Genomic DNA, 19,285 nt, shown 5'->3' with positions numbered 1-19,285 from the left:
TTGGTTCCTTTCATGTTTCAGGTGATTGTTGATGGACATTATCAATATTTGAGGGAGATAGGTCCGAATACGGACCAGAATCCATCAAAATTGAGCAAAGGCTAGCATTTTAAGGTTGAGCACACCCTGGACTCTAGCCGTGCTGAACCATTGATATTTGACCCTCAAAGGTAACCTTTCGAGCCAACCACGGTCTCCATCACGGCCTGTGGTGGCTCAGCACCGGTGAGGGCACGGGCAGGGAAAAAAGGCTAATTTTTAGGACTCAAAGGTCCAGCACGGCCTGGACTCCGCCTGTGTTGACCAGCATGGGCTTGACCATGATCGTGCTGGGACATTTATATAGGCAAATTTGATTTATTTTGCTAGGGTTTGATTTTTTGACTTTAGATCTTACATACGCGCGCGAGCCGTTTCTTTTTAGACTTTGATATTTGACTTTAGGAGACTATTTGGCATATTGAAGGACGAAATTCAATGGTTCAAGCATCACATTGAATATCAAGAGTGGATTTGGAGGCATTCAAGAGGCAATTCGAGGTTCATTATTCAGATTTGGAGATTTAGGACTGTTCATCTGACTTGATAAAGAAGGGTGTACATGTTTTCAATTTTCTTTTCTATATTTGTTCCTTATTTTATGTTATTCGTTAGCATTAGTAGATAGAACTGTTGAACCCATTGGGGTTCCTTTGTTTGTTGGATTGTACTTAATGTTTATGAGATTTTGATTACCAATGCTTGTATTCTTCTTGCTTTCAGTATTAATAAGATATCACATTATTCATGAGACATTGTGAACTGTGTTGCTCAGATTGCTTTTTGTAATTGAGAAATTCATTTAGTAGTTGGAAAGTTGAATAGCAAGAACTGGTTAATGATCACTTAGAGATAAGGGTAATTAACTAGCCGAATTAAGACTGAACAACTCTTAATAGCAGTGGATTAATCTTAAAGCTAACCTAAAATCAATCATAGGAAGAGATTATGTCGTGTAGGTTCTTAGGTTTAGGAATTCAGTGTTCTCGAGAGGGAACCCGAATTCAATTTAGAATCCGCTCATGGGTAATCACAATTGGTAATCAATCTAATTTCTACCTTCACTAAAATCTAACTAGCTTTGGTCCCTTTGGGTTTGCTTTCTTCCTTTGATTATTTCACTAAACATTTTGCAGATTGCTTGACATTTAGCTAATCACTTAGCTTGCATCTAGTCAAGGTTAGATAACATAAGACGCTGGAGTAGTTCTAGGATCACCCTTTCCTAAGAACACGACCTTGATACTCGCTATTAATACTATTCTGCATCGATAGGTTAACTGCCTTAAATTGTAGCTACATAAATAGCCCATTAAGTTTTTGGCGCTGTTGCCAAGGAATTTTTGTGTGAAATAGAGTGAATTTGTGTTTATGTTACTCTAGCCATTTTTTATTTTCTGTCTTTTGATTCTTTATTCTTTTATTCATTTATGTATTCTTTGGTTGCTACCTCTTAATTTCAGGTAGTTTATGACCAGGAGCTCTAATCCTACCATTGTAGATCATCTTGCTAAACCAGAGCGATCCCTCCGTCTTTTGAGGAAGCGTATGCAAGAAGAAGAGGAAGCGCAGATAGAGATTGAAGCCCCTACGAATAGACCAGTAGAAATGGGAGACAACAACAACAACCAGGCTACAAATGAAAATAGGACAATATACGAGTTTACTAGACCCTCTCTTGCAGGGACACAGACAAGTATAGTGCGACCACCTATGGCAGCCAACAACTTTGAGATAAAGCCGAACATGATACAAATGGTCTAGAATAGTGTGCAATTTGAGGGACTGCCGAGCGAGGACCTAATTGCTCACATAGCCAACTTCTTGGAGATCTGTGATATCTTCAAGATAAATGGAACGACTAATGATGTCATTCGATTAAGGCTGTTTCCTTTTTCTTTGAGGGACCGAGCAAAGAGATGGTTGCAGTCACTCCCAACCAACACTATTACGACGTGGAGTTCTCTGGCTGAAAGATTCTTATATGAGTACTTTCCTCCTGCTAAAACTGCTAAATTGAAAAATGACATATCTTCTTTAGTGCAGTTCGATGATGAGAGTATATATGATGCTTGAGAGAGGTACAAGGATTTGCTTCGATGTTGCCCGCATCACGGATTACCAGTATGGATGAAGGTTCAGACTTTCTATAGCGGTTTGAACCTCGGTACCAGGTAGATGCTGCAGCAGGTGGGGCCCTGAACAGTAAGACGCCGGAGCAGGTGTAAAATCCGATAAAGGAGATGGCCATGAACAACTACCAGTGGCAATCCTCTAAGAGTCGGCCAGTCAAGCAGGGAGTGGTCAACCAGCTAGATTCCACAGTAGCCTTGGCAGCTTAAGTGGAGCTTCCGACCAAGAAAATAGACCAACTCCAGATGCTAGTTCATGTAGCACAAATAAGCTGCGAGTTCTGTGGTGGCTCGCACTACGATGCAAACTGTAATGCATGAGGTATATTTGCTTCACCTTCCATTTCTTCTCCTTCTTCATCCTTTATTGTTTCTACTGACCTTGAACATGTAGACTATATGGGTAATGCACCTAGATAACAGAACAATCCATACAATAATACATACAACCCAGTTGGCGCAATCATCCTAGCTTCAGTTGGAGGAATAACAACGCCCAAGGACCACTCGGCTTTTAGAGATTGCATCAGCAACAGCCCCAGCCGCAAGCTGGTCCATCCTAACTACCTCCACCTCAAGAGAAGAAATCCAATCTCGAGGAGTTGGTGATGAAATTTGTGTCCTCTACCGACAATAGATTTCAATAGACAGACAACACACTTAGGAATCAGCAAGCCTCCATTCAGAATTTGGAGAACCAGATAGGCCAGATTTCTAAGATGTTGGCTAAGAGACAACTAGGGACACTCCCCAGCACTACAGAGTCTAACCCGAGGGAGCACTGCAAGGCTATCACCTTGCGATCAGGTAGGCAGTTATCCAGTTCCTTACCTATAGCTGATAATGATGATGTTGTTATGCACGATGAGCCTGCCAGGAAGGAGCCAGAGCCTGAGGAGATAGAGCCTATGAGAGCTGAGGATAAGAAGAAGAGAGTGAGAGAGTACCAGCCACCTATCCCATATCCTGCTCGATTGAGGCAGGAAAAGGTTGACCAGCAGATCGGTAAGTTTCTAGACATTTTTAAACAACTGTGCATTAACGTCCCTTTTATTGAGGCTATTTCGCAGATGCCGAAGTATGCGAAATTTTTGAAGGAGATATTAAGCAACAAGAGGAAACTAGAGGACTTGGGATTGGTAACCCTGAACGATGAGTGCTCTGCCCTTCTGCAAAACAAGCTGCCTGTTAAGAGGCGTGATCCAAGGAGTTTCACTGTATCCTGTGTCATTGGTGAATTACCTATTAGTGGTGCTTTAGTTGACTTAGGAGCTAGTATTAACTTGATTCCCTCTAGTTTGTTTGATAGACCTGGTTTGAATGAGCCTAAACCCACTAGAATGAGCATTCAGTTAGCCGATACGACTATTAAGATTCCTAGGAGTATAGTTGAGGATGTATTTGTTAAGGTAGATAAGTTAATATTTCCTGTTGATTTCGTTGTCATGGATATGGAGGGTGAGAGTGTTGTGCCACTGATCTTAGGTAGACCTTTCCTTGCTACATCTAGGGTTGTTATAAATGTTTGTAATGGGAAGCTTCAATTTAGGGTAAATGACGAGACTATCACCTTTGACTTAGTGACTTCCATGAGACATTCTCTAGACCATGATTTTGTTGACTCTCATATGCAGGAGATTTTGCTTAATGATCCTTTACAGGTTGCATTGTAGGGAGATGAGAAGGAGTTGTCCAACGAGCAAGTGTTGGAACAACTCGCTTGTTTGCTGGCTAGTGAGCCCAGCCATTCTACTGACCCGTTTATTTAGATTGACAGGTCATATGTGTAGAAGGTGAAATCTTTTATTGAGGACCCCCCAGTCCTAGAGTTGAAGGAACTACCCAAGCACCTGAGTTATGCCTACTTGGATAAGGCAAAGAGGCTACCAGTTATTGTTGTAGCAGACTTGACTCCTGAGGAGACGGAGATGACGTTATTGTCTCTTAGGAAGTACCCTATGACCTTCGCATATAAAATTGCGGACATCCCTGTAATTAACCCCAGTTTTTTTTTTTCGCATAAGAACTTGATGGAGGATAGTTTCAGGCCAGTGGTGCAGCCACAAAGACGACTTAACCCGAACATGAAGGAGGTAGTGAAAAATGAGGTAATTAAACTTCTTGATTCAGGTTTCATTTACCCCATATCTGATAGCTCGTGGGTGAGTCCTGTGCAGGTTATGCCAAAGAAAGGAGGGATGACTGTGATAAAGAATGAGAAGGATGAGTTAATACCAATAAGGATGGTAACCGGTTTTTGGGTTGGCATTGATTACAAGAGGCTAAATGATGCAACCCGGAAGGACCACTTTCCCCTTCCATTTATTGATTAGATGCTTGAGTGTCTATCGGGCCATATGTTTTACTATTTTCTTGATGGTTTTCTAGGTTATTTCTAGATACCAATCGCACCTGAGGACCAGGAGAAGACAACCATTACTTGCCCCATAATACGTTTGCATACCGAAGGATGCCATTTGGTTTATGCAATGCACCTGCCACTTTTCAAAGAGGTATAATGGCAATCTTCCACGATATGATTGAGGAGTCTATGGAGGTTTTCATGGATGACTTCTCACTGTTTGGTAACTCTTTCTCACATTGTTTGTCTAATTTAGAGCGCATGCTTGCACGATGTGTTGAGGCAAATTTGGTTCTTAATTGGGAAAAATGTCATTTTATGGTGAGAGAGGGTATTGTGTTGGGGCACAAGATTTCACATGCAAGGATAGAGGTAGATAGAGCTAAGGTAGACACCAAATCGAAATTGCCACCCCCTAGTTCTATTAAGGCTGTTAGGAGCTTCCTTGGGCATGGTGGCTTTTATAGGAGATTCATTAAGGATTTTTCTAAGATAGCTAGGCCTTTTACTCAATTGCTTGTTAAGAATGTATCTTTTGTGTTTGATTCGGATTGCCTATAGGCTTTTGAGTTATTCAAAAAGTTACTAACCATAGCTCCTATCATGGTTTCACCTGATTGGGGGCTGCCCTTTGAACTTATGTGCGATACTAGTGACTATGTAGTTTGAGCTGTTCTTGGACAGCGGGTTGAGCAAAAGTTCCAGCCTATCTACTATGCTAGCAAGATGCTGACAGATACTCGAGAGCACTATACCACCACTGAGAAGGAGTTGTTAGCTGTGGTTTATGCCTTCGACAGGTTTCGTTCATACCTTATGCTATCGAAGACCATCGTCTATATGGACCATTCGGCATTGAGGTACTTGTTCGGAAAGAATGATGCTAAACTAAGACTAATTAGATGGATTTTACTCTTGCAGGAGTTTGATATAGAAATCAAGGATAGAAAGGGTGCTAAAAACTTGGCAGCGGATCACTTATTGAGGTTGGAGAACCCGAGCTTGGCGGCACTTGATAAGAGGGCCATTGATGATAGTTTCCTTGATGAGCATTTATGTTCATTGCAGGTATATACTGATTCCCCTTGGTTTTCAAATTATGTGAATTATTTGGTTGCGAGGGTCCTACCAAAGAGTATGACATATCAGCAAAAGAAGAAATTCTTTACTGACTTAAAATACTACATTTAGGAAGACCCTTTTATGTGTCGTGTTTATGCAGATCAAGTGATTCGGCGATGTGTATATGCGAAGGAAACTCTCAAAATCCTTAAGCATTGCCATGAGGGACCAACTGGAGGCCATCAGGCGGCCAATCATACGGCTAGGAAGGTGTTGGATGCGGGATTCTACTGGTCTACGATCTTTCAGGATGCGAGAGCCTTTGTCCAGGTTTGTTATGCATGTCAGCGCTCAGGTATCATTTCTTCTCGTGATGAGATGCCCCAGACTAGTATATAAATTGTTGAGATTTTTGATGTTTGAGGCATCGACTTCATAGGACCCTATCCTTCTTCTTATGGAAATAAGTACATACTTGTGGCTGTTGAGTATTTTTTTTAGGTGGCCAGAGGCGCAAGCCTTTCCCACTAATGATGCCAGGGTAGTTGCTAGGTTCCTCAAGAAATTATTTGCTAGGTTTGGTACACCTAAAGCATTGATTAGTGACAGGGGGACCCATTTTGTAATACCTAACTAGTGAAAGTACTTAAATGCTATAGGGTCACACACCGGTTCTCTACACCCTATCACCCACAAACTAGTGGGTAAGTGGAGGTAACTAATAAGGGTTTAAAACGCATTCGAGAGAGAACTGTGGGGACTAGTAGGAAGGATTGGACCGCTAAGTTAGATGATGCATTGTGGGCTTTTATAACAGCCTATAGGACTTCTATTGGTTTTGCACCGTATAAGCTAGTTTATGGTAAGACGTGTCATCTACCTGTTGAATTGGAATACAGGGCCCTTTGGGCTTTGAAATCATGCAATTTTGATGTTGATTTTGCAAGTAAAGAAAGATAATGGCAACATGAGTTAGAGGAATGGCATCAGCAAGCTTATGATAACTCCCTAATTTATAAAGCTAGGATGAAGAAGTGGCACGATCAACGACTAAAAGGGTTGAAAGAGTTCAAATTTGGAGACAAGGTTCTCTTATATAACTCACGTCTTCGGTTGTTTCTAGGTAAGCTGAAGAGCCGATGGTCAGAACCGTTCGTAATCAAGCAAGTCTTTCCATATGGCATACTGGAGTTGCATCATCTGAAGAAGGGAGACTTTAAGGTTAATGGGCATAGGCTGAAGCATTATCATGAGAACTCGCTAGAAGTTGAGGAGCGAGTGAACATGGTGCTTTTCCCGCAAGAGTAGTCCGGTGTTGAGTCCAGCTAAAAGACTCAACCAAAAAGAAGCACTTTTGGGAGGCATTCCCATATTTAGCTTTACATTTTTATCAGTCATTTGCATGTTTGGTGGTAGTTAGAGCACTTGCTTAATTACTAAACTTAATTGGTTGAAGCTAGGTTTTTAATAACTTAAGTCGAATTTTGGTGATTGGTGAATATTAGCTTTACTGTTTGATACATTTTTACTTGAGTTATAGCCTGAATGTGTATGTATGTGTGTTGAATGCAGGTAGGGAGTTGGGTGGTTGGAGATGTCAAACTCGAAGGTTTAGCACGGCCGGAATCAAGGCCCTGCTGAAGAAGGATAAGGAAAGGCTTGGATTTCAGTGGTTCACCATCGCTTCCATGGGCATCACGGGTTGCAACACCAGGCCGTGCTGATCAGCACGGTCACAGTCCAACCCGTGCTGAATATGCACGTAGAAGAGTTTGGGAATGGTTATCCACCATGTCTTTCGAAGGTACCACAGGCTGCAACACTAGGCCGTACTGATCAGCACGGCCACACCCTTGGCCATGCTGAATATGCATGTAGACAAGCTTGGAAATGGTAATCCACCATGGCTTCTAAAGGCACCACGGGCTGCAACACCAGGCGGTGCTGATCAGCATGGTCACGCCCTTACCTGTGCTGAATATGCACGTAGAAGACTCTTGACTTAGCGGTGAGTCAGTCGTCTTTGGCCGACCACGCCCTCGCCCGTGCTGACCCCCGTGACTATAAATAGTGGCCATTTCCAACCTTTTACAAGTTTCCTTCACTAAGTTCTAAGGTGCTTTCCTTCTTTTTCTCAATTTTCCTTACTTGTCACAGCAAATTCAAGTTAGTTTCTTCGCCTTTTGCCTTTTATTTGGTTAAGTTTGAGTTCTTTATGTATTTTTTTTATTATTTAGGACATTTTGATATGCTCAAGTATTTTGTTATCTTATATTCTTTGCATCACTTCCTTTTAATTTTTAGTATTTTGTTCAATATTTATTGCTTTGATTGTTTTTTTTTTAATTTACACTGCTTGAGTTTTGATGTAGATTATAATTAGCTTAGATTATTTGTTGTATTTGTGTGATTTTAATAATGACATGCTAAGTGTGAAGTTCGGGAGTAGTAAAGTTAATTTATGATATTTTATGTTGATAAACTCATAGCATAAATTCTCTTTATTTAGTGATTAATATTGTGGGCTAGAATGCCATTAGGCATTAGTTTTCTACAGGAAATTGAGGCTTTAGTCTTAGTGTTAAGCCTAAAGTTTTATGTTAATCAATTTCTAGCCATTATGCTGCTAAAGTTTCGATGGAATTTGTGTTAACTTGATTACTTGTTCGATTACTAATGATTGATTGTATTAGGTAATATGAGGGATCGAGATCAAGCCCATTGCCAGCAACCACAACGCGCCACTACTAGCAAGCGCTCACATGGCGAGGGAACTTCTTCTTCTATTTCACCTTTACCTAGGCAACCACAAGCACCATCACCCCCATCACAACAGCAGCTAGTCCGAGCAAGAAGAATAGCAGCTGTAAATCCACCCGCACCTGCTCAACATCATTTATGGACATTTTAAAATGCTGATAACGAGAGCCGCTTCCAAGTCATGAGATGGAAGCAAGTAATGGTCGGACGATGCATTAATTTTGTGTCCATAGAGAGTGTTGGATTGGCTCAGGATGTTCGTGGACTATTTCACACAATGCCTTAAGCACGCTTCTTCGACATCATTGAGCCTGCCTACCGTCAGCTCACCATTGAATTTCTAAGCACCTTCTTCCTACAACAACAGATCACAAACTGGCATCAGCCTGATGCAGTTTACTTTAGACTTGGAGGAAGGGAGTTCTCAATGTCAGTTCCGCAGTTTGGGATGCATTTGGGTTCATAGACTGAGCATGAGATCTTAGGCGAGGAATATCAGGGATGCATCTACGTCCACCCCATCTCTTATGACACCATGTGGGATTCAATCGTACTTAGGCCAGAATCATACTATCCTAGCAGGTCTAAGGCATCTAGCCTTCCAAATCATCTTTGCTATCTTTATGCACTTCTAGCTTACACTATTACAGGTAGAGGAAATAGTTTTGGAGAGGTCACACAAACTGATGTATTCATTCTCTACAGCACCGTAAGAAGCTTGACATGGGGTATTTGTTTGCTCGTCAAGTCCGTTCTTTCATAGTCGACGCCCGAAAGAAAATGCATTGCTGCTTTGGCCTATATATGACTAGATTGGCCAAGAGATTAGATGTACTGGACAACTATCTAGCCGAGCTTTCTCAATTGGTGACATGACACCATTAGGGGTTAGACAGCTGATCAACATGCAAATGATCACGGCCACTCGACACCCATATAGCATTGAGTACAGGCTCGTCAGTGCAATAGTTAGGGAGGCTAGAGAGGCAGCAACTCAAGGAGCTTAAGATCCTATTGCTCAGATTCCAGATGTTAGGATTCCTAATGCAGCTAGAGTATTTATGCCTACATTTGGAGCTTCCTCTTCTTACTCTGCAGGGACATCAAGTGCTCAGATTAGTGCTTTGGCTGACTGACTAGATCGAGTTTATGATTTACAGTCGCAGCACTATACTGAGTTTGTGCAGCACAGGAAGGAGTTTGGGCAATTTCAAGATGAGACTAGGGCATAGTTCCAAGAGTTAAATGATATACTCCAGTAGCTTATGCATGGATTGGATAGGTAGGCCACCTAGACGGACCTCATGGCGGATTAGATACAAAAGATGGTGGATTCCGAAGCACAATCTCAACGGTTCATTGATGACATGGAGTTTGATTTAGAAGGTTGTTTCACGGATCCTGTGCCACCACCACTGCCCCCTCCTTCAGCACCTTCCCCTACTCCTCACCCTCCAGCCGATCCAACCAGTGAGGATGTGCCTCCAGCAGACTACCAGTAGTGAAAAATTTGTGTTATATTTCTTTTCCTTTTCCTTTTTATTTTTTATTTTTTATTTTTTATTTTCGTTTATTTTGCTTTTTTTATTTTATTTTATTTCCTTTTTCTTTCATCTTATGTTATTTTAGTTGAACACTTTGCCTTGCCCTTATACTATGTACATTAATATGATCTTCACTCTTCTTATGTGCTAGCTGTGTTATATACCCACTTTTTCTAACACTGAGGGCAATGTTCTATTCAAGTGTGAGGTACGAATCTGTGGTTTTATTATCCCTTGATTGTTTAGGTAATGATAATGGACTATTCTTAGGATGTTAGGACCTAGGTTCTTCATGTCGTTTAAGCTTAGTTTGTTCTTTTGTAATTAATGATTTAATTCACACACTTGTAATTGATTGTCCCTCTCGATTTTTGTTCTTGGAAAGCAATTTCATTGTATTCAATATGTCACTTTGGCCGGGTTAAACAGGTGTTGCTTGAGTTCTTTGCAAAATTTCAGCCTTTATCTTTAAACTTTGATTAATGCCAATCTCTTATACAATTTATGTGATGATTCAATTGATAAGTCTAGGAACCAATTGCAGATTTTAGCCACTTCAAACGTGAGTTTTTGAACCCAAATTTGAGTATCCATTGCAAATTATGCTCATGATTTTTCTTATTTGAGTGTGCGCTGTACTTAATTTTATTTCTAGAACTTGCTCTGTAATACTTGTTGAGGTTACATGAATTTTTTAATACCATTAAATGATTTGGAAAACTTAGGATTCACCACATATGGCCAAAAGCCTACCCTTTATTTCCATTAGTCAGCCAGTTTTAAGCATTAACCTTTTCTTCATGATTTACACCTATATACTACATTTATACTATTCTCTACATTTATCTTTTCTTTCACCCTGTATACTGAATAATTATGAGTTATGCTTCTTCTTTTATGGAATCATAGTGCCTAATTTTGTTATAAATTCACTTAGTCCTTTTAATCATTCTTTGATGCTCCCTCCAATCGAAATTGTATAACTATTCTCGTTGTTTGTGTCATTAACCATGCAGCCCCTATATGAACTATTGTGGCATATATAAAAAAAATAAAAAATAAATTTTATTATGCTTCTTTCTTAGCTCTTTTCTCTTTTGGATTCAATTCTTTTGAGCATCCTCGACTTCAAATAAGGCTTAGTGAGTACTTTTGTTGATTTGGCATTCAGCTCCTGAAGCATTCATTCTAAATAATTACATGATTTTTCAGTATACTTTACACTTCTATCCAAATTTTCTTATCTTTACCTTAGCCACATTTCAACCCTTGTAAAGACCCTTTGATTTTGGTATTCATTTATTCGCAGTAGCGAAGATGGGGTTTATGAGCAAGCTTATGGTAAACAGGTTTTGTGTAGCTGCATTGAGGGAATCTTTTTGTTTACCTGTAAACATTGTGAGTGATTTTAGAGATCCCTGTGAGGCAATGGTTCCTGGTCTTTAATGCTAAGTTATTATATAAGTTGTACTTCGAGATGGTATTATTATAGTTCTTCTTTAAAGGCGTATGATTTGTTTAGCTACTTGAGTTTCATTCTTTATATGTTGAATAAGGTTAAATTGTGAACCTTAGCATGGATTTTGAGGGGTGATTGTTGCTTGTATATGTATTGAGTTAATGATTGCTTGAGAATAAGCAAAGTTTAAGTATGGGATGATTTTATATGCATTGTGTTACACATGTTTACATGCCCAATTACTTCCATTTTTGTGCATAGTTGTCTTATTTTATGCCAGAATCATTTGTGTTTTGGTTCCTTTCATGTTTCAGGTGATCATTGATGGACATTATCAGTACTTGAGGGAGATACGTACGAATACGGACCAGAATCCATCAAAATTGAGCAAAGGCTAGCATTTCAAGGTTGAGCACGGCCTGGACTCTGGTCGTGCTGAACCATCGACATTTGACCCTTAAAGCTAAACTTTCGGCACGGTTTCCAAGGCCACCACGGTCTCCATCACGGCCCATGGTGGCTCAGCACCGGCGAGGGCACAGTCAGGGAGAAGAGGCTGATTTTTGGGACTCGAATGTCCAGCACGGCCTGGACTCCGCCCATGCTGACCAGCACGGGCTTGACCACGGCCGTGCTGGGACATTTATATAGGCAAAATCAATTTATTTTGCTAGGGTTCGATTTTCTAACTTTGGATCTCACATACGCGCGCGAGCCACCCCTTTTAAGTCTTTGATATTCGACTTTAGGAGACTATTTCGCATATTGAAGGACGGATTTCAGTGGTTCAAGCATTAGATGGAAGATCAAGAGTGGATTTGGAGGCATTCAAGAGGCAATTCGAGGTTCATTATTCAGATTTGGAGATATAGGACTATTCATCTAACTTGAAGAAGAAGGGTGTACATGTTTTCAATTTCTTTTATGTATTTGTTCCTTATTTTGTGTTATTCGTTAGCATGAGTAGCTAGAACTGTTAAACCCATTGGGGTTCCTTTGTTTGTTGGATTGCACTTAATGTTTATGAGATTTTGATTATCAATGCTTGTATTCTTCTTGCTTTTAGTATTAATAAGATATCACATTATTCATGAGACGTTGTGAACTGTGTTGCTCATTTTGCTTTTTGTAATTGAGAAATTCATTTAGTAGTTAGAAAGTTGAATAACAAGAACTGGTTAATGATCACTTAGAGATAAGAGTAATTAACTAGCCAGATTAAGAATTAACAACTCTTAATGGTAGTCGATTAATCTTAAAGCTAACCTAAAATCAATCGTAGGAAGAGACTCAATCGTTTAGGTTCTTAGTTTTAGGAATTCGGTGTTCTCGAGAGGGAACTCGAATTCAATTTAGAATCTGCTCATGGGTAATCACAATTGGTAATCAATCTAATTTCTACCTTTACTAAAATCCAACTAGCTTAGGTCCCTTTGGGTTTTCTTTCTTCCTTTGGTTGTTTCACTAAACATTTGCAGATTGCTTGACATTTAACTAATCACTTAGCTTGCATCTAGTCATAGAATGGTAACTTCGTCAATTTTATTTAAGGTTAGATAGCATAAGACGCTGGAGTAGTTCTAGGATCACCCTTTCCCAAGAACACGACTTTGATACTCGCCATTAGTGCTAGTTTGCATCGATAGGTTCACTGCCTTAGATTGTAACTATATAAATAGCCCATTAGGGCCCAGGTGTCCTCTATGACACATCGAGGCTACTTCGTGCTCCTCTTCCAATTGGATATCATGTCGCAATATCTCTCGGCTGCATGCCTATCCCAAGCAGGTCGGAGCTAGTCCTCGTACCTTGGGTCCCAAGTGAAAAATTTATGCAAAAACAAAAAAAATAAAAAAAATTAACATTAATCAATTGTAAATAAAGAAGTATTGAATAATCATAATATTTATTACCTTCCACTCCGTGAAGTATGAGTCCTTTGTCGTTGTAGGCACGAATCATCATGTGTACCCCTTGCGCTCCGTGGCGTTCTTGAAGATCTTCATGGACCTCGTCGAGCAGAGATGAGAGGGTATCAGCTTGTATATAAGAAATTAACCAAGTTAGTTTAGACAAGAATATTGAATGTACTTATAGTAATTATCAATATCAAAAAGATAATAAATTTTATTACTTATCATTCTCAATCCATATTTAGGGCTTCGAACTCCTTAATGATGATTCGACAAGTAAGGCCCCCTCAGGTGGTTGCACAGGTGTAGTGGGATGTAGAACAGTGGAGGATAGTACAATAGTAGTAGAAGGTGAAGAATCTACAGGTGTAATGGACGGTGGTAAAGGCAACAGTGGCCTCGAACTGGGTGTAGAGGTAGGTGTAGAAGAATGTGTTTGGGATGTCTCCATGATAGGGGGTAAGGGTGGTGGAGTAGGCCATCTGTAACGATCTTTATAAGGACATCTGTCTGCCATCTGAATTATTTCATTTTTCCAATATTGCAAATATCATTGGCTTATGCAATAAATAATCATAAGATGCTTAAACTAATATGTAAAGCAGTTAATGTAAAAATAGTATAAAATAAATAAAAGTCATGACACATCTGAGTTAATTACAGGAAAACAACATATACGCCTAAGTATGACTATTATCTAACTCTTCATTCTGGTTATCTGTTTCTGAATCAAGTTCCAAGTCATTATTACTGCTGCGAGTTTCATCTCCTAGTTGTATTAACCCACCATCCACATCATTCAAAGATGTCGGGTCTTTGTCTAACTGTACGTGCACATATACGAGCTGGTGGACTTTTAGATGCAGTCTCTGGAACATCTATATCATATCTCGCTTTTATTTTACAAACAGCCACCAATCACTCTTATCCAAATGCAAGCTCAGATATGTGCAATAATATACTTGATTTGCTTGTACTGAAAGTATAAATGGTTCATATAGATTAAACTTACGCTTATGGTTTACATTAACTGGCTTGTACTCGGTATGCACCTTTATATCCAAATTCGGTGTTGGGTCAAACTAGCCACACTTGAATAGTATTATAGTCTTCTTTATTGGCAACCCTAGGTACTCCTACTATACAACTTCTAACAATCGGCCATAATAATCATTCTCATCCACACTATAACTTGAACCTCATAAATATACTATGCTATTTATTGTTGATCTGCCCGAACCGTGTCTAATTATGTGGAATATAAACCCATTGTGGGCGGCAGTTTCGGGCACGCATCCAACAATCTTTAGTGACTATGGCACTGCAAGGCTTTTCAACTTAATTGGAAGCACGCTAACCAATCACAGAAACTGGCACAGAGACGGGGGTAGCCACCCAGGTAATTCCTTAGGACACTTTTACTAATGAGTGACGTTTCTTGATTCCATAAGGAAGCTTGCGTCATTGTGATCTAGAGATGGATCTGAAAGGCAACTTCCTTATGTGTATATTTGTCTTTAATTTTATTGTTTAACGAGTTATTATGCTATTTATTGTTAATCAAGCACTATAGCATGTGAGGTCCACCTAATTTCCAAGCCTAATTAAGTGATTTTAAATCTAAATATGGCCCAATTGATTCAATTAAAGCATGGAAAAGATCCATCATTAAATCTATATGGATTTTAAAGCCCAATTATCATTTAATTAACCTAACGGACTATAATTTTTATATTAGGTCAATTTTAAGGCCTATTGTCTATATGTCAGTTTTACTTAGACAATCATACAACAGATATTTAGAATCAATCACAGATATAGCAAAAGTAAAGAGCAGAAAATAAATTTAGCTATTACAATCCACGTACAACTAAAAATTGAAATGAAAAACAAATACATCAAAAACTCAAAAATCAGCCTAAAATCATGCACATCAATCGGCTCATAGTATAGAGCCGATTGGCTCAATGCACAACCGAATCGGCTCTACATTAAGCCGATCGACACTAGAGGCTTTAGGTGGCTTTCCTACACTTCTCCTCAATTTCTCGCACCTAGAATCCATTTTCACATGCACAAAGGGTAAAAAGTCAATTAAAACATATAAAACTAACAAAACGTTGAAATATAATCTAATTATATTTAATATTAACTTATCAAATTCAAAACCAAATCAAATCAGATTCAAAATCCAATAAAGTCAACATGTTAGGTAGAAAGGAATTCTAATCTAATTATGTGAATCATGTGGAACAAACATTAAAAAAACATTCCTAATCATGATTTTATACACATATATGTAAAATAAACAATGCAAAAGATATATCAATGATGTGGATGTAGGGGAACCCTCATGTTATCACCGTTGGTTGTTGTTCTGCAAGTCTCTAGAGACGAGGAAGCTATTGAATCAAAGAGTGGTTGGGAATCCAGTTCTTCTTTTGGGATTTTAAAAAAGTTACTATCGTTCTTCATTGGGTTTCATAATTTGGAGCTCCTTCTTAGTGGCAGGCGAAAGGCTTCTTTATAGATTGATGTAGCTAGAAAACTTTGAGGAATATTGCTATAGTAATTAATCAGTGTAGCCAGCCCTTGACCTAGGCCATATTATTCTATTAATAGGAGTAGGGTTAGGAAACGCTAGAGAATACAGATAATTATTCAATTATTTAAAAAATAAACTTGTAATTATCCCACCCCTTTATTAGATTGATATCAAATAAAAAGGGATTAAATCTTTTATTTCCAAACAATTATCATAAATAATATTTAAAAATCTCAATAATTATCATAAATACCTTCTAAAAATTTATTTTCACCAATTTTTGGTTTGAAGTCTAATTATTCCCATCCTTTACTCAAATTCGCCCTTGCTTAATCTCTCCAGACTTAAGAAAGGTTGTAACTTTCATCATCAGATTTTTTATAATTCTCTCGATATCTAGATCTAGAAAATGGATGCTAACAGTGGCTTCGGATTTATCAAAATTTATAAGCATGCATGCAATTATATAAATTGAGACAAATCATAATATCAAGGGTACAACAAAAAGGATATCTTAATAAATAACAATTGATTGAAAAATACTCTTATGTTTATTCCATATATCTCAAGGTATTTATACAAGATACCTAGACCTATTTAAGGTAGTCTACTATATAGGAATAATTATAGGAAAGGTAAGTCAACTATATAGGAATAATTACAGGAAAGGTAAGTCAACTATATAGGAATAATTACAGGAAATAAATAGAGAAATATTACAACTATAATTCCTAAATAGGTATACAGCTATATATGCTAAGTCTCCCCCTCAAGTTGGTGCATAGATATCACACATGCCCAACTTGGATAATGATGCATAAAATGAGCCACTAGTAACAATGTGAGTCATCATGTCGGCCAGCTGATCTGCACTCTTAATGTAAGGAACCTATATCATACCAGAATCTAGGTTATCCTTGATATAATTCCTGTCAACTTCAATATGCTTAGTTCAATCATGTTGAACCGGATTGTTGGCTATCTCAATAGCTGCAGTGTTATCACAATAAAGTACCATAGGTTTCTTTGGACCAAACCCGAGTTCTTTGAAGAGAATTTTTAACCAAGCAAGCTCTGTGGTTGCATGATGAAGAGCCCGGTATTCAGCTTCTGTACTAGACAATGACACCACATTCTGTTTCTTACTCCTCCACGTCACCAGATTACCTCCAACGAATGACACACAGCCTGAAGTAGACTTTCTATCCAATTTAGAGCCAGCAAAGTCGGAGTCTGTATAACCTATAATATCCAAGTGTCCATGTTTGGAGAACATAATACCTTTACCTGGAGAGGACTTCAGATAAGCCAAAATATAATTCACTGCATTCATGTGTCGATCACTTGGATTGTGCATAAACTGACTGACAACACTAACTGTATATGATAAATCAGGCCTAGTGTGAGTTAGATAAATCAACTTTTTCACTAGTCTCTGATATCTCTCCTTGTTAGTCGGAACCTGATCAGGATAGATAGATAGAGCATGATTCACCTCAATAGGAGTATTTACAGGTTCACAGGCAGAATTACCAGTTTCAGCTAAGAGATCTAAAATATACTTCCGTTGGGAGAGAAAAGTCCTTGCTTGGACCAAGATACTTCAACACCTAAGAAGTATTTTAGAAACCCTAAGTCCTTCATCTCAAACTCCTTGGCCAAGTAGCTTCGAAGTTTCTCTATCTCACTAGCATTACTACCTGTAACAATCATGTCATCAACATAAATAATAAGCAAGGTAATATCATCATGCTCCCTCTTATAAAATAGAGTATGATCTGCCAAAACTTGCTTAAAACTATACTCCTTCATTTGGGTAGCTCAACTTGCCAAACCATGCCCTTGGCGATTATTTCAACCCATACAATGCCTTTTTCAGCTTGCACACCTTACCTCCTCCTAGTGTAAATCCTGGAGGAGGATCCATATACACCTCTATCAAATCACCATGGAGAAAAGTATTTTTTACATCAAACTGTATAAAGGCCAGTCTAGATTGGCTGCAAGAGATAGAATGACTCGAACGGTATTCATCTTAGCCACAGGAGCAAAAGTCTCTTGATAGTCAATCCCATAGGTTTTAGTGTAACTTTTGGCCACCAGTCTAGCCTTGTACCTTTCAACTGTCCCATCTGACTTGTATTTCACTGTAAACACCCACTTGCATCCTACTGTCTTCTTTTCCTGTGGCAACTCAACCATCTCCCAAGTAGAATTTTTTTGAAGAGCCTTCATTTCCTCTTCCATAGCAACCTTCCACTTAGGATCTCCAAGGGCTTCTTGAAAATGACTAGGAATAGACACAGAAGACAACTGAAGAGCAAAAGCTAGATGAGCCTTAGACAGACGATGATAAGAGATAAAAACAGAAATAGGATAAGTGACATTAAAAGATGACTTGGAAAAACCCAACCTATCAGGTTCTCTACGTTCACGAGGGGGATATCTCCTACCATGACCGTGATCCATAACTTGTGGATTCAAAATAGCATTTTCTAATGTTACAAGACTAGAATCTTTCTTTAAAGTTGAAGTTGTAGGAGAGGGAACACATACCTCAGGGTTAATAGTAGAAGAGTCATCCAATGGCATGGTAGTATCATCAAGAGGGGCACTAGAGTCAAGAGAAGGCATAACAGTGGCATTCTGCTTTCCTCTTGTATAACCGTTTTGGTATAACCTAGCTAGTCTTTCATCCTTTTTCTCCTTAAATTCAGACTCAAACTCAACAGAATAAGTATTATCTAAGGATTCATTATTCTCCATAATAGCTGAATTCTCCCCCTTACTCGACATCCACAACTTCTTCTCTTCTAACCATAACCGTTCCTCTTCCTTACTACTAATCTCCCCCTGAAGAGGAATCATAGATACATCCCCAAAAAAATAAGATACTTGTTCACAAAACTGAACATCCATGGAAACATAATATTTACCTGTAGGAGGATGAAAACATTTATAGCCTTTTTGAGAATTAGAGTAACCAAGAAAAACACATTTAAGAGCACATGGATCAAGCTTATCCCTATATACAAAGTGTACATGAACATAACATACACAACCAAAAACCTTAGGATAAATATTTAGAGCAGAAGGAATAGAGTGAAATTGTGATAACATCCTTAAAGGGGTTTAAAAATTAATGATACAAGCAGACATTCGATTAATAAGAAAGACAACAGTCATGATAGCCTCAGCCCAAAAATGTTTAGGAACATGCATAGTAAAGCTTAAAGCCCGAGCAACCTCAAGAATATGACGATTCTTACACTTTGCTACACCATTTTGTTGTGGTGTGTAGGCACAAGTTGTTTGGTGTGGGATGCCATGTTCTATGAAGAAATTGGTAAGAGACTGATTTACAAACTCACAACCATTATCATAATGAAAAACTTGGACCTGAGTATGAAACTGTGTGATAATCATTTTGTAAAATTGAGGAATCACCTATATAACATCACTTTTAGAT

At 38.7% G+C, this 19,285-nt stretch overlaps 1 non-coding gene across 1 annotated transcript; it reads right to left on the bottom strand.

Annotated features, from left to right (window-relative positions):
- Window positions 1-2,052: 2,052 nt before the first annotated feature.
- Window positions 2,053-2,159, bottom strand: LOC112534933. Its single transcript, XR_003079153.1, has one exon. It is a non-coding gene; the product is annotated as a small nucleolar RNA R71 (small nucleolar RNA).
- Window positions 2,160-19,285: the final 17,126 nt, after the last annotated feature.

Source organism: Ricinus communis, chromosome 2 (genome assembly GCF_019578655.1).
Source record: "Ricinus communis isolate WT05 ecotype wild-type chromosome 2, ASM1957865v1, whole genome shotgun sequence".
Lineage (NCBI taxonomy): Eukaryota > Viridiplantae > Streptophyta > Magnoliopsida > Malpighiales > Euphorbiaceae > Ricinus > Ricinus communis.
The sequence above is the reverse complement of the archived record's forward strand: the minus strand, read 5'-3'. Positions and strand labels throughout refer to the sequence as shown.